Source organism: Pipistrellus kuhlii, unplaced genomic scaffold (assembly GCF_014108245.1).
Source record: "Pipistrellus kuhlii isolate mPipKuh1 unplaced genomic scaffold, mPipKuh1.p scaffold_m20_p_7, whole genome shotgun sequence".
NCBI classification, from domain to species: Eukaryota; Metazoa; Chordata; class Mammalia; order Chiroptera; family Vespertilionidae; genus Pipistrellus; species Pipistrellus kuhlii.
Window position 1 is genome coordinate 22,340,128 of NW_023425573.1, and position 15,371 is coordinate 22,355,498.

Consider the following 15,371-nt stretch of genomic DNA (forward strand, 5'->3'; position numbering starts at 1 on the left):
ATTAAAGTAATTTTTTTTTCTCTCTCTCCTGGGAAAACAGTGCATGGGATGTGAGGGTTGACACATTTCTGGACCCAGGTTAAGATCAGATAACCTTCGTATTTTATAAACAAAGAAGCGAAGGGCCAGCGAGGCTTGTTTTGTACAAAGTTTCTTAGTTGGTGACAAAGCAAAGATGAGAACTGAAGCAGTCACATAATCACTAAAAGAAATACCCCCCCCCCCCAGCCCCCAGCAGATTCCCATCTGTCAAACAGTTCAGCAAACACAAATAGTCGGTTACTCTCTTTAGGAAGAAGTTTGTTTAGTTTAGCCAAACTTATTATATTTTTCAACAGATGAGGTAAACCAGATTCAGCTCTACTTTTTTTTTTTTTTTTAAACATATGGGGCATGAGAGTCTGCTAATAGGAGTTGGTGTGTGTTGGGGATGAGAAGAGAATGCCAAATTAAATGAACAATTTGAACTTAAACCAGAAACATGCTGCTGATGAAAAAGAAAAAGAAAAAAACCACAAAAACAAACTATGTTGGCTGTCTTAGATACATCATCATCATTTCCTCCTTGAACTGTGTGTGTAGGATGTTGTGGTGTGATATGTATGCATATGTGTATGCAGATGAGTGGTGTGGTGTGCATGTTTGCCTATGTGTATACATGTGTGTGCATCGGTAATGTAGTATGTGTGCATGTGTATGAATGGATGATGAGGTGTGCGTGTGCATGTGTGTATGTGTATGTGCCTTTGGTTGCTATCTTCTGTGAAAAGCAAAAGGGAAGCAGCATTTGATCCAGTGAGGAAAAGCCCTTAATTAACAGTTGAGCTTTCAAAGGTTAATGAGACCGTCAAGCAGCACTGTCAATCCCAGCTTCTGTCAACCCCAGAATTCCCTAAAAGCACTAGCGAAGAAAGTTGGACTGAGGAAGTGGTAGTGGGGGAGGGGCTACAGGCTGTATCTGGAATATTAGCACTTCGAATCAAGAACTTCACATGACATTGGTGCTCATTCTCAGCTCTGCGTTGAGAAGTCAGAAAAGGAGCTGCAGAAGGATGCCTGTCCATGATCTCTGCTTCCTTTGGAATTTCTTGAGAAAATCCAGCCCCTATTTGAAAAAGACAACCTGTTACTGTTTTCTACCTTTTTTTCTTGGCATTTAATCTAGAAAAACGGAAGCGCCAAGAAAAGAATTGTCACCCAGATGTAGCACTTCAATTCAGCTGTACATGCCTATTTATACAAGTATTTTAATGTTTGCAGACAAAACTGAAAGAAGTCCTTTTAGCACTTCAATGACCAATGCTCAGGAATTAAGAGATGGTAAACTCTGTCCAACAGTCTGATAACGGTGGCCTCAGAGTTTCAAGATGCTCCTTTAGCACCTTTAGAATTCAGAAGCCCAGGGCAAAGGACTTTGCCTCCTGCCAAATCTCTCCCTAAAAAACATCTATCACTGGAGGAGAGGGGTGTCAGCAAACATTTCCTATACAGCATCCCTAGTAGGTATTTAACTCTTGGAGCCATAGCTCTTTGCAACAGCTACTCATCTCTGTTGTAGTGCCATAGGCAACACCTGAATGCATGAGCGCAGCCATGTGCCAATAAAACTTTATTTACAAAAACAGGCTGCTGGGCTGAGTTTGGTTCACAGGCCTTAGTTGGCTGATCCCTGATTTATCAACCATGGAGTGATGTGATATTTGGTAACATCAACATGTGGAAACTTACTAAGATTCTCATCAAAACCCTTTGTCCTTTTTATATGTTTTTTTTTCCTCTCTCTCTCTCTCTCTTTTCAGTTTAGTAGAATTTACTTAAGCTTTGGTAGGGTTATAAGAAGAGGGTCATATCACCAAATGAGGAGCTTTTTCTCCCTTTTCCTCAACCCTTCCTTCCCTTTGCTCTCCTCTCCTCCCTGCCTACAACCCATCCAATTTTTTCTTTTTTGTTGTTGTTGACAATATAATCAATTTTATTAGCAAAATCTAGGTAAATTCTATCATATTTAATATAAAATTTAAGTTTTCCCCTCTGCATTATCATTGTTTTATTGTTTGAAGCATTACAAATAGTAGTACATATGTCTCCTTTTTCCCCTTCTTGACCTCCCTCAGCCTCCCCTACCCACCCACCCCCGCATATGCCTTCACCTGTCCCCCTCCCCATGTCTTGTATCCATTGGTTATGTTTTCTTTCTCATTATGAAAATAAGATATGGTCATTGTAAAAATGTAGAGAAAAATAGAAAATATACAAATTATTCATGCCATCAGACATACTCCTTAGATTTTGTTTTATGGAGTCAGAGCAATGCTGTATATTATTGCAAGTACAAATTTATCTAATTCTCATATTTTTATGCTATTTGCAACATAAGTTTGACTTAATTTTAATGCTTTCTAGTATATAGATTGTTTGATTAGTTTTTTTCAGGACCTGTGAGGAGTTTCAGTAATATAATTTCTCTCGGGTGCTTGAGCTCTGAATGAACTTCCATAAGGGAGTGAAACCCACTAGCTTGTTCCTCACAGGTCAGGATGTGTAATAACCTTGAAGTAGGTGTGTGTGTGTGTGTGTGTGTGTGTGTGTGTGTGTGTGTGTTAGGGAAACAAACTTGTTACTGATATGGTTTCTGAGGCCCCTATTAAAACCCATACAAGCCCTTTGGGAAATTCTGTATGGTACATGTACAGTCCAAGCTTTGAACAGCCCTGGGGGTTGGCAGATCTCAGGAAATGCTACACCAAAATATGGTGCCTTGGCTTTTGAATACTTTCAGCTAAAGGAATTTAAGAAAATAGCAGAAGGAGGAGGTCACAGCTGACCTTCTCCCTACTTTTCTTCCCCCAGACACGTCATAAAACCATGATGTGAGAATCGCACTCCCCACACCCGGAGGAAATGAGCATCCTTATCTGGGAAGACAAAGAATCTGGACAAACAACAAATATGTCTTGCTAAGTCTCCCCCAGTTGACTACACTTACCTCATGCTCTTTAACCTAGCAGGCACGTGTCCCCTCTTACATTCAACTTCGCATGAGAATACTCATGTCCAACTCTTTCTTCGGGCCTTCATTTCTTCATGAGGTTCCCATGTCGTGTAAATTTTATACTCAATACCTTGATATGCTTTTCTCCTGTGAATCTATTGGTCGGTTTAACTTTTATACCCAGCCAGGCACCCTAAGAGGGTGGCAAACACTTCTCCCTGCCTTACAGGACAGTGTATCAGACAGGAGATTCCTGTATATTTTTTCACTCCGTGTGAAGGCTCATTCTCCAACTAGACAGAAATGCCCCCCCGCTACACACACACACACATACACACACACACATTTTTGCTATTGCCAATTTGGTCATTTGTCTAATCAGTGGTATCTCCAACAGAGAATGTAAGTTCTGGTTTCTAAGACTTTACCAGAGATAATTACTGTGTAAAACCTGATGCCTAAAAACACAGGCATTTGGATTTAGAGTGACTTTCCCATTTCACCCACTACCCTTGTGTGTTCCTAAAATAAAGCTCTTTCTATTCTGTGGTTAAAGCGAGGTACACTTACTGAGAAAAACAATAGGAAATCAGTACATGACTCTGGACCCGAATGATCTAAGCTAGACACAAATATGAAGAGCGGAAACCAATGTAATAAGGGCCGTGATACTTTGCAGAGTGGAAGTTACCAGTTGGACAGAGATTTACTCTCAGGCTCATGGGAGATTAGTCATATTTGCTCAGCAAATGAATAACAAAAGGCAGCTGGAGTGTTGGTTTTAATGTAGAGGCCATAATTTTTTAAAAGTACTTAGAAATCAGAGACTTGCAGTGGTATCTATGAGAATACAAACATCACCACAGACAAACTCCTTCTCTCCTCTGCTTGCACATCAGGGAAATAGGGATAACGATAGTCTACCTCTGAGTTGCTGGAAGGATACACTGAGACCATTGATGTAAATCCTGGTGGCAAACCTGGGACGAATGCAGAGTGAGTGTTGCTGTTGTTTATGATAGAACCAGGAAAATAATTACAACTCTCGATGACTATTAAATTCTCCCAGACCTTTTATTGACAGTGTTGCACTTGCTCTAGTTTGTTTCTATATTCTGTAAAGGTAATAAGACAATTATGCTATAAACTACACCATTAGTTCATTACAACTAGACTGCCCTCAAATTAATACTAATTAGTGCTGTTTATATGTCATTTCAATAAAGGTGTGCATGTTTGCTTTGTAATACCACTGGGAGGGAAAAAGTTAGGTGTCTTTTTGTTTTTAAGAATAAAAATGGAGGAAGCTAATAGAAAGTGAAGATGAAATATTTATTTCAAGCATTATTCAGTCACGTTAAGTGCTGCTTCTTAACAATGAGAACATTATCCATGATGCCAAGCAGAAGGAAGCTCTCTCTCTCCAACTTCAGCACCAGATTAGGGTGGGAAAGAGTGGGGCATGAGGCACATAAAAAAAATAAATAAATAAATGAAATGAAATAAAATCTTGAATGTTTCCAAAACTTTCAATCATTTGAGTTCGTCTGAACAACTTAGGACTCATCAATCATCTTTTTTAAATTGTGTAGGCAAGAAAGCTCAATTTGGGAGGAGTGGGCTCTGGAGTTGGCTCCAACATTGTTTATTATTTTCAAAAATAATTGTCCCAGTAAATTCAACTTAAAAAATTAGAGGTATCCTTTACCTTTTAGTGGTGACACAATCTAAAAGGCTCCCCTTGTACAAAAATCAGAATTTCCCAAATTTGCCAACCACACTATGAGTCAGCTGTAGAAACACCCCTCCTCAGACAGCTCTGGGAACCAGCATTTCTTTCTTTTCTTTTCTTTTTTTTTTAATATATTTTTATTGATTTTAGAGAGGAAGTGAGAGGGATAGAGACAAACATCAATGATGAAAGAGAATCACTGATTGGCTGCCTCCTGTATACCTCCTACTGGGGATCAAGCCCACAACCCAGGCATGTGCCCTTGGCCAGAATCGAACCTAGGACTCTTCAGTACGCAGGCTGACGCTCTATCCACTGAGCCAAACTGGCTAGGGCAGGGAACCAGCATTTCTAATAAGTGGCTCTAGTAATCAGACAGGGCAATGTTTCCTAGCAGTGGTTCTTGGCCCCGAGCTTGTACTGTAATCTTCTAGAGGCACCAAGGGCAGCAACAATGATGGATGACCAGGCCCCACCCCAAAGTAAATCAGCATCTCTGCAGTCGCCTGGCCACTACATTCTTTAAAGTGATCCAGGCGATGCAGACATATAGCCAGGGCTGAGCAATGCTGTTTCCCTGCCTTACTACTCAGTGCCATCAAATGACATGGATGAGCAGCACTGGGGACCTGGGAGAGGGTCAGCAAGGTAGGCCCCGCCCACCCAAGTCCCCTCAGTAACCATCTGTGTTTGATCAATTCTTGGGGATTTCTGCACATTGGAGGTCAACAAGGCCCTTCAAGTGCCTCTCAATAGAACATATCTTTCCTCCCCCTCCCTCTTCCCATTGCACCACCAGCAACACAAGTAGCTTCACATATTTTCAGGGGTCGTTTTCTTGATACTGTTGGCCACTCATTGAAAGCCAACTGAAGAGGGATAGGGTGAAGGCAACCTATCTGTTTCAAAATCATTTATTAAAGTATGTTAACAGTGTACACTGCCCTGACTCAAACACCCCAGCAAAATGTAATTGGCAGTTTCTGTTTTATGTTCCATAATCAAAGACATTAAGGATCACTAGCATTCACATCTGCAAATTCATTTAGACAGTTTTCTTTAATTAACGATGAAGACACTACAATTCTAAGTACCAGACAGAATCAGGGGGGGAAACTGAAAATAAGCATAACACTCTAAAGAAAACTTGGAAAAGTAAAACACTTCTAAATAAAAATATATACCTGGCCTGGTACCCATTACATATATACATAATGCATGTTATACACATATATACAATAAATGTTTTGGTAGCAATACAGACCATGCTTGGTCCTTTTATACACAGATGAAGTAGCACCATGAGCAGCACCACCATCTTCAGATGATAAACCAAACTGCACATACATGAAATAAAAAAAATATATATGTATTTAATTTGGCCCACCCTGTAGCCAAGAAGTGTAAGGAAAGAGCTTTGCAAGAAAAATTGTCCCAGGAACTATATTCTTAATCCAGTAGAAAAGTTCTAAAACAACGAAAGACTAAAAATGTCTATACAAATACAGGCAAGTTTTCCTGTTCACTGTATTTGACCTATCAGGTGGTATATTGGGTTAACATTGGGGAAATTAATCACTTAAGCAAAGAGAGAAACTGAAATGCAGGGTGAATGGCAAAAGTCTAAAACACCAGATCTCTTGGAACAAACCAGGAAAGGAGGACAACTCCCCAGCTAAGTCATACAGTTTCTAATCTTATAAGCTGATAATAAGCTCCTTATTACTGAAATTCCTTAAGATTAGGGTGAAACATCTTCAATATCCTTCTACTTCCTCCCAGCACTTACGTGATGTTCTGGTTACAAGAAGGGAGGGATACCTCAACATGCCACATGTTGCATATTTTCTCTGTCTACACTTAGGGGATGGATTACGGAGCTATGGAAGGACCTCCAAGGTTTTCTCTGTCTTGGCTTTGGAAATGACCACAGGCACCAGCATTCAACCATTGATGTTTTACTAACTACAAGAAGATTGTTTATGCTCTCCATAGCAAAGGTCACAGACTAGAGGTCTTTTCTTAGTATTGGCAATGTCACATTTCTTCTGTCCCTAGCAGCTCATGCTTTTTCCTCTCTGGGTTTCTCAGCAGCCTATATGAATGCAGCATCACCGCCAACCAACATTCACCGTGTCCTAGGAACACTCAACTCCCCTGTCAAGTCATTGCAAAGAAGCGATTTCATATTTGGCTTCCATCCATCCTCCTTCACATGCCTTCCAAAGGGTTCCGTCTCTCCCCAATCAAGGTCTTAATTCCCACAGTGTCTGGGGCTTCAACACCTCCTCATGTGATGGACTGACCCACAGAGCTCTGCCAAAGCACTTGGAGCACTTCACAGTCATCCCATTTCTCATGGCTCTTTTGTGTCTGTGGACAATGAGCTTCCCTCCCCCATCTTCAACCTCTTCTAGTAAATAAAGCTAAAATTTTCAACGACATGGCACATTGCATTCAGGAACACAACAGAGCTTCACAGGATTGCACAACCCTGTTTCTTACAGTGTAGTACAGTTGTTTCTTAACACTCTGTCTCACATTGAAAAGATAACTAGCTAGGAAACAATAGTCAGGGAAGGAAAAGTTAGAAATCTCTACCTCTGGCTAGATGATTTTTACTCCACCTCTGGCTAGATGATTTTTAGTAAATGAACATTTGCAGTCAACCTAGATTAGTCTAGAGAGTCCCTGACCTTTGAAAGTGAGCAAGAAATAGCCACCAATGTAACATCAGAACAGTATTGACTCAGGCAGTTGATCATTAATGGATTCTCTTCACTTCTAGCTGGTTCTAGAACTTTTTTTTTCTTTTTTTCTTTTTTGCCCAGAACAAAGCTATCATCGAAGTCATGAAATATATTTGTTCTCTCCACAAAGGAAAAATGTTAAAACTCTTCCTAAGTCTCTAAAAAAGAATACTATGAAAGTGGTCTCATGAAGAAAAAGCCAGTAACTTATAAACAGAGTCCACCTGATTCCCTATTAATGTGAGCTTTTAGCTGGCCTACAAATACTTTGAAATGGATAAAAGCCAAGTCTCCCCAACAGGAACTGAACACACGGATTCAGCAGCTGCTCAAGATCAACCTTCCCCCCCACCCCCCTTCAAATACCAGCAACTTCCAGTTTCAAATCGGTGAAATTTGATAGCACTTTCAAACCCAGCTTAGGGACCACTAGAAGCAGCTTAGATAAGAATGTCTACCCTTATGCCATTTAACTGAACAAAACATCAGAGAACTAGACACCACGAGATGGGGTTTTCCAGTCTGTTCATTCCTACTTTCACCCAGAATTGGTTGATAATGCCACATGCAGAGGTATCTCGGAAACAATCAACATTTAGGTTCCTTGAGAAATAATAACCAGCTTGACAGGAAAATGATAGGGGCTGACTTTGTTCATTGATTTCTGTTTGGGAAGAGCAGGATAGCCTACTGTCTCCTACACTAGCAAGAGTATAAGTCAGAATACTTGAAAAATGAAAGTTAGTTTGACCAACAAAGTGTTTTTCATAAAAGAGTAAAAGAAAGTTCTTATCAGATTTTTATAATTGGTAGTGTTTCTCCTAATAGGAAATGATGTAATTTAGCAAGTTCCTTGAAAACAATGGATTCATATGACTACAGACCTATTTATCTTAGAAATTGATGAGCATGCAAATGATTAGAATCTGCAACAATGAACATTGTACAACAGTCTGTGAGGTACAGGCCATCCAGTTGAATTAACAGTAACACAGGCCTCAGCAGTGTAAGGGGTTTCATGTATCTCCCCTCCCTTTTGAGGAGAGCACCCCCAACCCTGGCTCTTTCCTTTAGCCCAACCCTGCCCACTGAGCAGTTCTACAAAAAATAAAACGTTGCTACGTCAACAATAGGGCTGGGAATTTCTGATACAGAGTTTACACAGACTCCGAGGGAACCTGATATTGGCATTACTTACTTAATTTATAGGAAGTTTCCTGGTAAAAAGGTTAAAAACTCTGTAGGCAATATCTTTTAAGTCTGTTCATTGCCATTTTCTATTTCCAAAGGAAAAATTCCAAGATATGAGTACTTGCCAAAGAAGAAAAAAATTAACATTTTCACTGCTGGCAAGATATTTCAATAGCTGGTCATTAAGCTTTAGTGGGCTCTCTGTACACTGGGTTTTATTAACTAACCACTAATAGTCTAGTACCCACAAGGGCAAATGGGCCAAATTACATTCAGTTAAATCAAGAAACACTGGAAGTTCTCAGAAAGCATGAGATAAGCTGTTAAAGAAAGTGGCACGTAGCTCTGGTCAATACAAAAAAAAAAAAATTAAAAAAAACCAGTTTCTGGAATTTTAATTTCTGATTAGAAATTAAAGACAAGCTCACTTGTCTTAGTATCTTTCTTGAGACAGTGTAAGAAATGAAACATCCTGATGTGTGTACAAAAGAAAATGGTGCAATGTAGCAGGAAGCTTACAGAAGTGGGGGGAGGGGAGAAGAAAAGATCAACAATCTCTAGTTTATTATGAATAGACAGAAATTTCCAGAATTTACAAACACCCACATTGTTCATTCCAAAGAGAGCTTTTGATTTGAAGGGATTGCCCATGTCTCCTTCTCTGTACAGTATGTACAATGGAAGACTTTGATTTCCTTTTCTTATCTTTCGGCTTCCATTCAATTGCCAATGTTAAGCTGACACTCGAAAATACCCAGTAGACTATATACCTTTCTTCAGCTCAATTAACATGGCCTATTGCTTTACAGGAAAAATACAAAATTAAGATCGATTCTTGTAAGGATCTCAGCTCAACACCAGGGCTATAATACAAGAGATAGTATCAGCAAATATAACTATACAATTGAGAACCACCTATGGCACTATGATTCTTATATTATTTTTCTGAGTTACAATCTTAAAACAAGGGCCGTACCCTAGTCTACGCTTGTTAGCCTTGTTTTAAGCATTTGCTCCACTCTTTACAACAGAACATTGCATACCTCAGTTCCACATCTAAAAAAAAAAAAAAAAAAATGTGCGCTGTAAGAAAAGTTTCATTTTAATTAAAAAAATTACACATATAAATCAAAACCTATGTTAAATATTTAACACTCTCTCCACCCAACGCGAACTGTTTTGTGTGAAATAATTTACAACGATGCTCTGTCGCACAGTTTCAGCAGCAGATGAAATGTATCGTGTAGATGGCGATGAGAGGAAACCCATTCTCTCGCAGCATGGTGTGGGGCACAGCAGCTCATGTGGTCAGCTAAGTCCTTAAGGTTGAAGATGAAATTTATGCAGACTCATTGTCCTGGTGTCACAGTGCTTTTTTTTTTTGCTTGGCACAATAAAGAACGTGCAGTTCAGTCAACGGACTCCTGAGGATTTGTAAAGTAAACAAACGGAAATGGATGCATCGTACCATCTACAGAGGAGGAAGATGTGAGGTCCTGGTTGTGAATTGTGAAATAGTTCGAGTCTGGGTACCCATGAGTTAGAGGAGGATTTGCTGAGGTCATTTAGGTCTTCATTCTGAAAAGGAAAAGGAAAGAATTCATCACCTGGGCACCTGGACATCACTTACTACTAGAGAGTACGTCAACCTGGATAGAGAGGCAAAGTCAGTCACAATCAACCCTAGAACTTGGGTTCCTATTTCCAAGGCCCAGAGCTCTTTCCAGGAGACCACGCTACTGGCTCCGCTCACCTTGGCCGAACACTCAGCTCCGGGATGGTTTGGATAAATCTGGGATGACTTATTGGGAGAAACCTGGGAATACAAATAAGGTCAAATCATTTCTCTTTTCTCATCATACCCTGGAGATCAGGTTCTTTCTACTCCCTACCAAGCAAAGCTTAAAAAACCACCTGCTCCACTGCCCCACCACCCATCGGTGATGTGTCAGGCCTGCAGGGTCCCACTCTCATCCTTTGCAGTACATGTTAAGGAGTTAGCTCATCTGATCTTTTAGGATTGTCATAGGAAACCCTGAAATTGTTAGGGTTTTGGCTTTTAAAAAAGAAGGCCTATCATATCAGATGAACTGAAGTCACAGGCACAAACAGTACTGTGTGCTTAAATAAAATCAACAATCTGTATTTAACTTCTTTTTTTTCTCTCAAAATGCAAGAGTCCAAAGCAATCACAAACCCAAAGTGGTCAATATTAAGTCAGCAAACAAATCAATGTGATTTGGAGGTTTCAGAGGCTTAGCAACACAAAAATACACAGCGCTTTGATGTTCTTCCGATCAAAACAAAAATGTACATTACAGTTATTGTGGAAAACTACAACAAAATAGGCCAAGCAGGTAACAGAGGAGCTGTGCTGAATCTTCTTTTCGTTAAAAGCCATCTGCAAATTTTAGAATTTGAAGTCACAAGGCTTACCATTACAAAACCTGAAGTCGGGTTTTAACTTGCTGTTGTTCGACATGAGCATTTTAGGCACAAAAGGAAACCCAAGCAAAACAGACCAAGTTAATCATTAAATAAAATTTAAAAAAAAAAGATTCTGATTTAGGTCGAATAGAATAAATTATTCTGGTAGAACCACATTTCTTTTATACGATTCAAGAAGGCAGACCTCAAGGGTCGTTAATCCATCCCCTCCAATGAGTGGATTCACCATTTCAACCTCATAAAAGCTTCTTAGGTTCTCAAGTATCAACACTAGAGAGACTTTCTGGCATACATATTTTTCTTGTATTCTAAAGTTCTCTATAAATATCAACATTTATAGAATGTCCTGAATAGAGCAGTTAATTAATAAAAACTTGTTGCACTAAATACTATGGAGAATACAAAGCTGAATTGTGCCACAGGCCCTCCTTTCTAGAATGTCTAGAAAGGAAGCTCCATTCACAAAGAGATAGAATGCAGAGTAGAAAGGGATGAATTCCACGGTAGATGGGTAGATGCACAGGAAGAAAGCTCTAGGTGCACGGAGGAGGGAAAGGCTATTTTAGCTAGGAATAGAAGGGAAGTACCTCACTGATACACTTGGTTTGGTTTGGTTTGGAAGACAAAACAGCTTGGGGATGTGGACACAGGGATTGTGTTTATGTTGCTTCCAGTTGCATCTCCAGAGCTCAGCAAAAGGGCTGACACATAGCAGGTACTCACTAAATATGAGCTGAATGAATGATAGGGACAAAGCACACTCCATTGAAAGCACATAATGAAAGAAGGCTCAATCATGGACTGTTGACGCACGAGGCATCTGAAAAAGGGTAGAAGGAGTTAAGTCTACAAATAGAGATTGGGATAGATGGGGAAGAGCCTTGAATGGCAGGTCAAGACACTTTTATCTAAGTATAGGGGATAACAAGGATATACTGTGTTATGATCAAAGTGCAGTGGAGATCACCAATGTCAGCTGCAAGGACAGTGATGGCTTCTGAAACTCACACAATTAAAAATGTTGAGCAATATAGCTGTTTTGCTTTTCTCTTTCCTCTTGAAGGAGGGTATGGCTGAGATCAGTCAGCATTCACTATTTACATAGTGGCTCAGGTAGGTTGAAATTTACCAAATGAGACCTCAGTTTTATGAGATTTCTGTTTATTTTAAAATATTAGCTCTACCCCTAAATAGGTAAATAGCCTATTGTTGACAAGCAGACAACACATAACAAAAAGGCACTCCAGGGTATCCCATAATTGCCAGAGAAGCAGGATTGACTTTGCATAGTTTCTACAAGTGAAAGGCTAACCCATCCTCTCACAGCCCCCAGAGAATGGTCTACAGATCTCTTAGTTTCAAGTTTCTCCTGAATTTATACTGTGGTCTATCAGAATGTTCCTACCAGAGTATCTAGGTACAGCTTAACAAACACAGTTTCACAGTGCTGGGCTGAACATGAGGTAGGAATGCCACCCTTTACTAAAGGGCTGAGACCAACACACTGCTGCATGTGAAATGAAGGACAAGTAAAGGACCTGTCTTGTCATTACACAGGCCAGATCTTCAAGGATGCAGAAAGGAGGAGACTGGGAGCCTGATGAGAAATGAAAAATCTATACTGTCACCAGCGATGGGAATCTGCTGCTTTGGGGCACTCTGAAACCATTCCTGCAATTTCCCACCAACATGTCTATTCAAAGAGCAGGAAATAAAAGAATATATTAATTCCACTATCTACCTTCCCTCCAAAGTCTAGCATACTGTTTTCAAATCCCTTTATCATGAATTCTGATCAACACATGTCTCAGTCACTAATGGTACCTACCGGTGCCATCAACTCAGGAGTGTATATATGATAAAAGTGAAAGCACCTGACAGGTAATCCTGACTAGGAGGGAATGGGAATGGGAATGGGAATGGGAATGGGAATGGGAATGGGAATGGGAATGGAAATGGAGGGCTATAAACAGGCCATAGAGATCGGGAGACATTTTTAAGGGAACGTCTGAAGTTCACATCTGTTTATCTTCGTACAAGTGTGTGTGTATGTGTGTGTGTGTGTGTGTGTGTGTGTGTGTGTGTGTAAATATACATAAAGTTTAGCTACAGAGTAATGACATGGATTTTTAACAAGCATCCCTCAGTGGGAACTGTCTTTCACTGCAGCCACCTTGGGGTAATACTTATTTCAATCAAGCAGCCATTGTTCGGGGCATTTTTGGAATGCCTTCTCAAGTTCCCATTTCTTTTTCTGAGACTGCCTTCTCAGCCGTGGGTATATTCTTTTGAATGGTCTCTATAGCAGCCAGTCTTGTCCTTCAAAGGTCTATTTGATCTTTGGAGACAGCCAAAAAGCTTTGAGAGCCAAATATGGTGAATAAAGGGGCTGATTAAGCTGGGTAATGGTTCCCAGAGAGGTATTATCTAAAGCCAAAGGACTCCAAAATTGAAGTTCCCAAAACAGAGCTGTTCACAATTGCCCTGATAGTTTTGTTGGAAAGGAACTCTCATAACATTACAGGAAGACCATAGCATATGCTTCATGGACTTAAATTCAGCTGCCGATATCCTTGACTTTACACACATGTAATTCAAAAAGGGCTGAGCTTGAATAAAGGAAGTCACTTGAACAGAGGCAAACATGTATATCATGCATTTTTGTAATTTAGGAATTTGTTTTTTAAAACACACACACACACACACACACACACAATACCCATACTAGCCTCCTGCAGTCATTTAATTCAACAAACATCTGTTGTGTGACAAATGCAAATGCAATGATAAGGATGGTGATATGCACTAAAAAGCAAAATATTGGTGTATGTATATTTAATTCACTTTATATGTAAAACCCCAACTGATTCATACCAACCACATAAGGCAAACATCACTACGATGTTTTACAAATCCAAAAACTCATTTGTGACACTCATAAACTGGACATTAAAAAGCAAAATGTTTCCTTGCAGAAGAGCTGTGCAAATAGCAAATGGTAATGCTACTATGATACATTCTCTCTAGTTACATCATTGGGGAATAACTCGGGAGCCCAGAAATATGAAGCACCTGTCATGAGATTTAGTGGCTGGAAATTACATTCTGACAACCACGCCAGCATCGACTGTACCCTTCCGTGTGTCTTCTTGTAAGATAAAACCCACCCAGTCCTATTGCCAGTAATGAAAAATGTAATTTCTGAAGCATGATCAAATACTGGTAAGTCAACACTTGAGCAATGCTACTTGAGACCTATGGCTTATTGCATTAGTGCATCCGGTAGGAATTTACATATTCTGGATGGGACCCACTTCAACCATGCCTACTACAGCTGAAAAACAAACAAAGCTACAGCTGCCTTTCACACTGTTAGCCTACCCATGAGTCTTCACTGTGAAAGCAGCTGAAAGCAGCCCAAGGTTATGCCTATAAGTACAATGAAGTGATCAGTCCTCTTTCATCAATGTATTTTTAGTCAAAGTCATTGATTAAAAGCTTTTATCTTGTATTTAAATGTGTTGAAACCTCCTGCCAATTTGCTGAGTCAAGTGTAACAAAGTTACAAATACCTGGTTAGAGCATAACTAACAGATTCTACTTTTACTAAGAAAATTGGAGTAAAATATTATAAGCTGCTTGGCAACTGTCAAAGTTAGTCAGAAAGTAACTCTTCCTCATCCAACAATGTTTGAAAAAAAGATGACTACAGTAATGACTTTTCTTCAAAGGAGATCATTCTTTGAAATATTATATTGTTTGATTCAACTAGAAAAATTCGTATAAATAAATTCCTCCTCTTAAAGAAACATGTTAAAACAGCATATTTCTCTTTCTCTTAATATAAACAGCTGTGACTTAAAAAAAATTCTTGAGTATAATACAGAAAAATTCTTGAGTATAAGTGATAGTCTAATAATAAATGTTTAAATAGGGTAGGAAAATAATATTTTGATCATGTTTAGATCTTTCCCATTCTTAAAAAAAAAATTCTGTGATGAGAAAATCTATGGAATGCTAACCAACTTTTTACATCTCTAGGTATTCTATCCCTTTCTTATACTCTCAATCCTTTCTGCAGGGGCAGAAGTATGGCAGATTGACAGTAGAAATCGCCTCTGTCTTCCTGGCTTTAGTTTCCAAGAGCCTAAGTCCTTAGGGGAATGGCACAGGCCTCATATTTGCAAGAACCAGGAGGTGGGGAGGGAGGGAAGAGTGGAAAGAAATGAGAGCAGATGTCCATGGGTCACTTTGTCCT

The 15,371-nt window shown here is 39.6% G+C and overlaps 1 protein-coding gene across 1 annotated transcript in view; it reads right to left on the reverse strand.

Annotated features, from left to right (window-relative positions):
• Positions 1–5,764: 5,764 nt before the first annotated feature.
• Positions 5,765–15,371, reverse strand: part of IRS1 (insulin receptor substrate 1) — a 58,284-nt gene continuing 48,677 nt past the window's right edge. The window contains exon 2 of the mRNA XM_036421124.2: positions 5,765–10,243. The gene's annotated coding sequence lies outside the window, so the exon portion shown is untranslated. The remainder of the gene's footprint in view (positions 10,244–15,371) is intronic.